The 7,666-nt window shown below is 40.3% G+C and overlaps 1 non-coding gene across 1 annotated transcript; it reads left to right on the forward strand.

Moving 5' to 3' along the window:
• The first annotated feature begins 7,323 nt into the window (after positions 1-7,323).
• On the forward strand, positions 7,324-7,427 carry LOC112725598 (small nucleolar RNA R71). The gene has a single exon (XR_003164695.1). It is a non-coding gene; the product is annotated as a small nucleolar RNA R71 (small nucleolar RNA).
• Positions 7,428-7,666: the final 239 nt, after the last annotated feature.

Below are 7,666 nucleotides of genomic sequence, written 5' to 3' on the forward strand. Positions count from 1 at the left end.
TTAAAGCCGCAAAGAGCTCTAAGCTGACCATCTGTTTCAAGCAAACCATATTCAAGTGGAAAAGTAAAGATAAAAGCTAAGGATTTTACCCACTTGAATTTAGTATTTGGTGGTAATGGCCTTGGAATAGGTGTTTCCAGTGGTTTTGCAAGCTCTACTCCCTCGTGTTCTTCTATGAAGTCTTCCACTTCCTTGCAAATTTCTTCAGTTGTAACCATGTCTTGATCGAAGTCCTCGATATCTTCCTCATCACTTAAGTCATAAATTGGAGGTTGTGAAAAATCTACCTCTGCATCATCTTCATATTCACTTGGGGAAGATTCTTCCATCTCAAAGAATTCACTTGCGGATGCAAGTTCATTACTAGGAGAATTGGACTCGTAGTCTTCATCATCAAGGAAACTTGCTTGTTGAGTTATTCCGTCTAGTTCTTCATAAGATTCTTGCCTTGGAGGTTGCGCACTATCCTCCTTAGCATCGATTGTAAATTTCTTAACGGGGTTCTCTATAATTCTGCATTCCCATGGAGGTTCAGTGTCTCCTAAGTCTTCAACCAATTCTTCTTCTTCTTCTATAATTTCAGCTTCCTCCACTTGTTCCAGTACAAAATCATGCTCTGTACTGTCCAGTGGGGTTTCTAGTATCTCCTTCATGCTGCATTCTTCATTAGTTTGTCCATATGAAGCCATGGGGGTTTCTTGAGTGTCCGAACGTCGGGAAGGTAGTCTATTTATTGCTTGATTTAATTGGTGAAGTGTTGCATGAAATCTTTCAAATGTTTTCTTGAGTTGCTCCCTTGATTCTTGGAGTGATGGATATGGACATGGTGCATAGGGGAGTAGTGGTTCTTGGAAGTAATTAGGTTCGAATTGGGGTGGATACAGGTTAGGGTTATATGGAGGTGAATGGTGATAGTTGGCTTGTGAGTATGGTGGTTCAAAGCTGTGTTGAAGAGGTGGTTCATAGGCGTATGGTGGGGCTTGTCGGTAATTACAAGGGGGTCCATCATAACTATTGTTCTGACATGCATTATTGAATGGTCGTCGTCCATGATAGTTTGGAAGGTATTATTGCCTAAAGGGTTGATCAGATCCTTGTGGCTCCGTCCATCTCTGATTGTTTTGACCTTGATGCATGTTCCTGTTATAGCTTCCATTCTTTTCAACATTATTAGAACCAAACTCAAAGCGATAGGGGTGAGAGTTCATAGTAAATAATAAAAATTAAAACGAAAATAAAAAGAAATAAACAAGCAAAAGAAAATATTTACAATGACCAATAATAAGGCACACAGTTGCAACTCCCCAGCAACGGCGCCATTTTTGAAGAGCGAAACTCTCATGCGATCTAGAATTTTCACAAATAGATTCGCGTTGTAAGTATAGCTTCTAGACCGACAAGAGTTCCTTTCTTACAAAAGTTTGGTTGTCACAAGTAACAAAACCCAATAAAAATTTATAACCGAAGTATTTAATCCTCGAGTCGTCTTCTCAAGGAGTTGCAGGGTAGTATGATTTATTATTGGTTATAAAAAATTGTTTATTTTTGGGTTTTTGGAAATAAGGAACAAGTAATTTAAATGACAAAAAAAATAAATTAATAATAATAAAATTTCTTGGCAAGGTATAAGAAATTGAAGTCCTATCCTAATTATCCTTATCAGGTGTGAAGAGAATTGGATTCAGCTCCCACTTTTAATTAACCCTTGCTAAACAAAGGAAAGTCAAGTAGACAAATTAATTTGATCCTCAGGTTCTAGTCAACTCCTGTGGAGAGACTAAAGTTATCGGAGTACAAATTAACCAGCAAGGAATTCCAATTCCAATCAACAGCTGAGTTTGATAATTCAAGCATTATAAATTACTTAACCAAAGTCAAAAGGGGAAAATAAATCTAAATTGAATTGAAATCATCATAAACAGAATAAGACAATTATTAGTCTGAAATACCTCAAATTATATTAATTAAGAAAATCATAACATGAATGGTTCATAAGCCAAATCTGACAAGATAAATAACAATTAAAATAATAGAATAAATAAAACTAGAAAGTAATTTAAAAGAACATTGAACCTGTGACTGTAGAAACAATCCTAAAAATAAGAAAAATCCTAATCCTAAATCCTAAGAGAGAGGAGAGAACCTCTCTCTCTAAAAACTACATCTAAAACCTAAAATTATGAATTATTCAGTTGTATCTACGCCTCTCTTTTGATTCCTCCATTCTCTGGCTTCTATTCAGTGTTTCTGGCTTGGATTTGGGCCGAAAAAGGGTCCAGAAATCGCTAGGGGCGTTTTCTGCAGATTTTTGTACGTGGCGCCTGTCACGCGTCCGCGTGGGTCACGCGTTTGCGTCATCTGGGAGTTTTCCTTGTCACGCGTATGCGTCGGTCACGCGTATGTGTCAATTGTGTTCTGCTCAAGGTGCGCGTCCGCGTCATCCACGCGTTCGCGTCGCTGCATTTTTGCGCTAGGCACGCGTTCGCGTCATCCATGCATTCGCGTCGCTGTCTTTTCTTTAAAACTCCATTTTTGTGGTTTCCTTCCATTTTTGTATGTTTCCTTTTATCCTTTGAGTCATTCTTGCCCTATGAGATCGGAAAATACTTAACACACGAATCACGGCATCGAATGGTAATAAAATGGTAATTAAGATTAATATTTTTAAAGCATAGAAAACATGTTTTTCACATATATCATAAAATAAGGAAGGGAAAGTAAAACCATACAATTTACATGAATAAATGGGTGAAGAATTAATAGAAACACTCAATTTGAGCACAAATTATATCATAAAATATGGGTTTATCAGTATTGCCTAAAGTTGTCATATGCTTCTAGGCGAAGGTTCTCTAATTCTGCTAGTTGCAGCTTCCTTTCAGCACCAGCTTCCTCAAATCCCATGTTGCACTCCCTCACAGCCCAGAAATCCTTGTGTTCTACCTCAACTGGAAGGTGGCAAGCCTTTCCGTACACTAAGCGGAAGGGGCTCATCCCAATGGGTGTCTTGTACGCTGTTCGATATGCCCAGAGTGCATCAACAAGCCTAGTGCTCCAGTCCTTCCTTTGAGGCTTTACTATCTTCTCCAGAATACGTTTAATCTCTCTGTTAGATACTTCTTCTTGCCCATTGATCTGGGGATGGTAAGCTGTTGCTACTTTGTGAACTATCCCATGCTTCTTCAGTAATCCTGCTAGTCTCTTGTTACAAAAGTGAGTGCCTTGATCACTCACGATTGCTCGTGGTGATCCAAAGCGACAAATAATATGATTTCTAATAAAGGAAACAATAGTGTTAGCATCATCAGTACGGGTAGGAATCGCTTCCATCCATTTAGAAACATAATCTACAGCTAACAGTATATAAAGGTAACCACTAGAGTTTGGAAATGGACCCATGAAGTCAATGCCCCAAACATAAAAAATTTCACAAAAAAGCATAATCTGTTGAGGCATCTCATCTCTCTTGGATATATTACCAAACCTTTGGCATGGGGAACAAGATTTACAAAAAACAGCAGCATCTTTAAAAAGAGTAGGCAACTAGAATCCACAGTCTAAGATTTTTCTAGCTGTTCTTTGAGGGCCAAAATGTCCTCCACTCTCAGAAGAGTGGCAGTCCTCTAAAATGGACTGGAATTCTGATTGGAGAACACACCTTCTAATTACCTGGTCAGCACTACACCTCCATAAATATGGGTCATCCCATACATAATATTTGGACGCGCTTTTTAGCATGTCTATTTGATGCTTAGTAAAATTGGGAGGGAAAGTATGGCTAACTAGATAATTAGCTACATGTGCGTACCAAGGAACTACTTCAGATACTGCATGCAAGCTATCAAATGGAAAAGTATCATTGATAGGAGTGGAGTCATCCTTAATGTGCTCAAGGCGACTCAAGTGGTCTGCCACTAAATTCTGGTTGCCACTCCTGTCCTTAATTTCTAAATCAAATTCTTGCAGCAACAGTATCCAACGTATCAACCTTGGTTTGGACTCTTTTTTAGCTAATAAATATTTTAGAGCTGCATGGTCTGAGTACACTACCACCTTAGTACCAAGTAAATAGGCTCGGAATTTATCCAGAGCAAAAATAATAGCCAGAAGCTCTTTTTCAGTGGTGGTGTAATTAGATTGAGCAGTGTCTAAGGTCTTAGATGCATAAGCAATTACGAAAGGATCCTTACCTTCACGCTGAGCCAGTGCCGCTCCTACTGCATGGTTGGAGGCATCACACATAATCTCAAAAGGCTGGCTCCAGTCTGGTCCTCTCACAATCAGAGCTTGAGTCAGGGTGATTTTCAGCTTATCAAATGCTTGCATGCAATCCTCACTGAACTCGAACTCAATATCTTTTTGCAGCAGTCTGGATAAAAGGTAACGCTACCTTACCTCACGGAGGAGGGGTAAGGTAAACTAGAAATGACATCTACCTTTGCTGGATCTACAGAAATACCAGTATTAGACACAACATGTCCTAGAACAATCCCTTGTTTTACCATAAAGTGACATTTTTCAAAATTCAATACAAGGTTTGAACTAACACACCTGTCTAATACTCTAGCTAAACTATCCAAGCAAAGGTTAAAGGAATCACCATAAACGCTAAAATCATCCATGAAAACTTCCATACAGTTCTCAATAAGATCTGAAAAGATACTCATCATGCATCTTTGGAAAGTAGCCAGTGCATTACATAAGCCAAAAGGCATCCTTTTGTATGCATACGTTCCAAAGGGATATGTAAAAGTAGTCTTTTCCTGATCTTCAGGAGCTATATGAATTTGGAAATAGCCTGTATAACCATCTAAAAAGCAGTAATGGGATTTACCTGACAGGCGATCAAGCATCTGATCAATAAATGGCAAGGGGTAATGATCCTTGCGAGTAGCTTGGTTGAGATGCCTGTAATCAATGCAAACCCTCCATGAATTCTGCACTCTAGTTGTCAAGAGCTCTCCATGCTCATTCTTTACTGTTGTGACTCCAGACTTCTTGGGAACCACTTGTACGGGACTGACCCATTCGCTGTCTGAGATGGGGTAAATGATATCTGCTTCAAGCAGCCTGGTCACTTCTTTCTTGACAACCTCTAAGATGGTGGGATTCAATCTTATTTGGGGTTGACGGACAGGCTTTGCTCCCTCTTCTAAGAATATTCTATGCTCACAAACTTGGGGGCTGATGCCTACTATATCCGCCAAGCTCCACCCAATTGCTTTCTTGTGTCTTCTCAGCACACTGAGCAGTTGCTCCTCTTGTTGGGAAGTGAGTTCTCTTGCAATGATAATTGGGAACTTCTGATTATCCTCAAGGTAAGCATACTTGAGGTGGGGAGGAAGGGGCTTCAATTCTAATTTCTGCTCATGGCTAGGCTTTGGATCATCTAGAGCTAGTGATAATAGTAAAGTGTCCTCATTGTGTTCAGAGGGTGTCCCCACACTTGGACCTTACTCCATGTGCTTCTCTTCTACTTCTTCTTGGTGAACTTCAGCTACAGTTTCATCAATGATGTCGCACTAGAAGATAGAATGATCTTCCGGAGGGTGCTTCATAGCTTCATTTAAACTGAAACTCACTGCTCTGCCATCTATCTTAAAGGAGTAAGTTCCTGAGAATGCATCCAATTTGAACTTCGAAGTCTTCAGGAATGGTCTTCCAAGCTGGATTGATGATGGTCTTCCTGAGTCATGAAGGGCATTTCCAGGATATAGAAGTCAATGGGAAATATCAGCCCCTTAATACTCACTAATACATCTTCAGCAATTCCAACTACTATAATAATGCTTTTATCTACTAACACAAAACGAGCTGCCGACCTTTTTAAGGGAGGGAGCCTCAAAGCATCATATATAGACAATGACATTATACTAACACACGCTCCTAAATCACACATGCAGTCAGAAAATATTACACCTGTAATGGTATAGTTAACCATGCATGGACCTGGATCACTACATTTTCAGGTATACCTCCCATTAAAGCAGATATAGAACTACCTAAAGGAATAGTTTCTAATTCATTGATTTTATCTTTATATATGCATAAATCTTTCAGAAACTTTGCATATTTAGGTACTTGTTAAATAACATCAAAAAGAGGAACAGTTACCTCAACCTTTTTGAAAATTTCTACCATTTTGGGATCAAGTTCCATCTGCTTTCTGGACTTCCTTGCAAGGTGTGGAAATGGGATAGGAATGACGCCACTTGTAGCTTCTGCTTCCTTTGGTGCTCCATTCCTTGGCTGAGCTATTTCTTCTTCAATCTTGTCTTATACTTCCTCTTCCTCTTCAGCATCTTCCACTTCAACTATGTCTTCAACTGGGGCATGTTCTAATGGGCTTGGCTCCTCCTGGTTCCTCTCTTGCAGTGTGGTTCCAGACCTCAAAGTGATGGCATTGATGCCACCCTTGGGGTTAGGTAAGGATTGAGAAGGAATTCCACTAAAGCTTGAAGGCTGGTTGGTCGTAGTGGGTAATGAATCTATCCGGGAGACGAGAGCTTGTAAAGTAGCATTCAGACCATTTAGAGTAGAGTTCAGTATAGTCTGCATGTTTTGTTATCCTTGTGCAAGAGAACGAAGCATCTCGTTATTTGATGAGGAAGGAGGATAAGTGATCTGAGGGACCTGTTGTTGGTTGTGCTGGGGTCCTTGTGACTACCTTAGGTAAGGAGCTCTGTAAGGCTGGTTCTGATTTTGCTGTCTATTGTTGTTATTCCACCTTTGATTTCCAATGTTGCCTCTGCCTCCTCTGTTATAGTTGTCGCTCCAGCCATGGTTGAAATTATCTCTCCAGCCTTGGTTGGAGTTGTCCTGCCACCCTTGGTTATAGTTCCCACCTTGGTTGTAGTTGCCGCCTTGTTGATTGTATCCTTGATTTGGGCGGTCATAGAAGTTATGAGTAGCTGCCACATGGTTGTCTTCTTGTTGGAGCTGCGGACACTTATCAGTGTAATGACTATAATTAACACAGATTCTGCATACTCTTTGGGGGACTAACTATTGGCTTTGTTGTGGTGGGGAGGCTATTGTTGTTGTTGATTCAACTGCATCTGCTTCAGTAGGTTGATCATTTCACATATAGCTTGTGTGACGGCAGTAGTCTCACTACTAGAGGAAACCTCTATAACAGCCTTTGAGTGGTTGTTCCTGTGCCTGTGATTCCTAGTGGACTCAGCTAGATCGTTGATCAGTTGCCATGCTTCATCTGCGGTCTTGTACTTTTTCAGGGAACTATTACTAGCACCATCTAATGTAGTTTTATCCTGAGGCTTCATGCCTTGAGTGAAGTAGCTGATCAACACCAGCTTCTCAATCATGTGATGGGGGTATGCGTCCAGAAGGTTCTTAAAGCGCTCCCAGTACTCATAGAGAGTTTCTGATTCACCTTGAACAATGCAGGAGATCTCTTTTCTCAATCTATCTGTAACTTCAGCTGGAAAGTATTTTTCTGAAAATTCTCTCCTGGCATATCCCAGTTGGTAACAGTTGCTTCAGGTTGGGAGTAGTACCACTCCCTCACCTTTCCCTCAAGAGAAAACGGGAAGGCGGTTAACAGAATAGAAGTTTCATTTGCACCATGACGCCTAACAGTAGAACATGTTGTCTGAAAATTCCTGAGGTGCTTGATAGGCTCTTGAGCAGGTAAGCCATGAAACAT

This window comes from Arachis hypogaea, chromosome 11, assembly GCF_003086295.3.
Source record: "Arachis hypogaea cultivar Tifrunner chromosome 11, arahy.Tifrunner.gnm2.J5K5, whole genome shotgun sequence".
Classification (NCBI taxonomy): domain Eukaryota; kingdom Viridiplantae; phylum Streptophyta; class Magnoliopsida; order Fabales; family Fabaceae; genus Arachis; species Arachis hypogaea.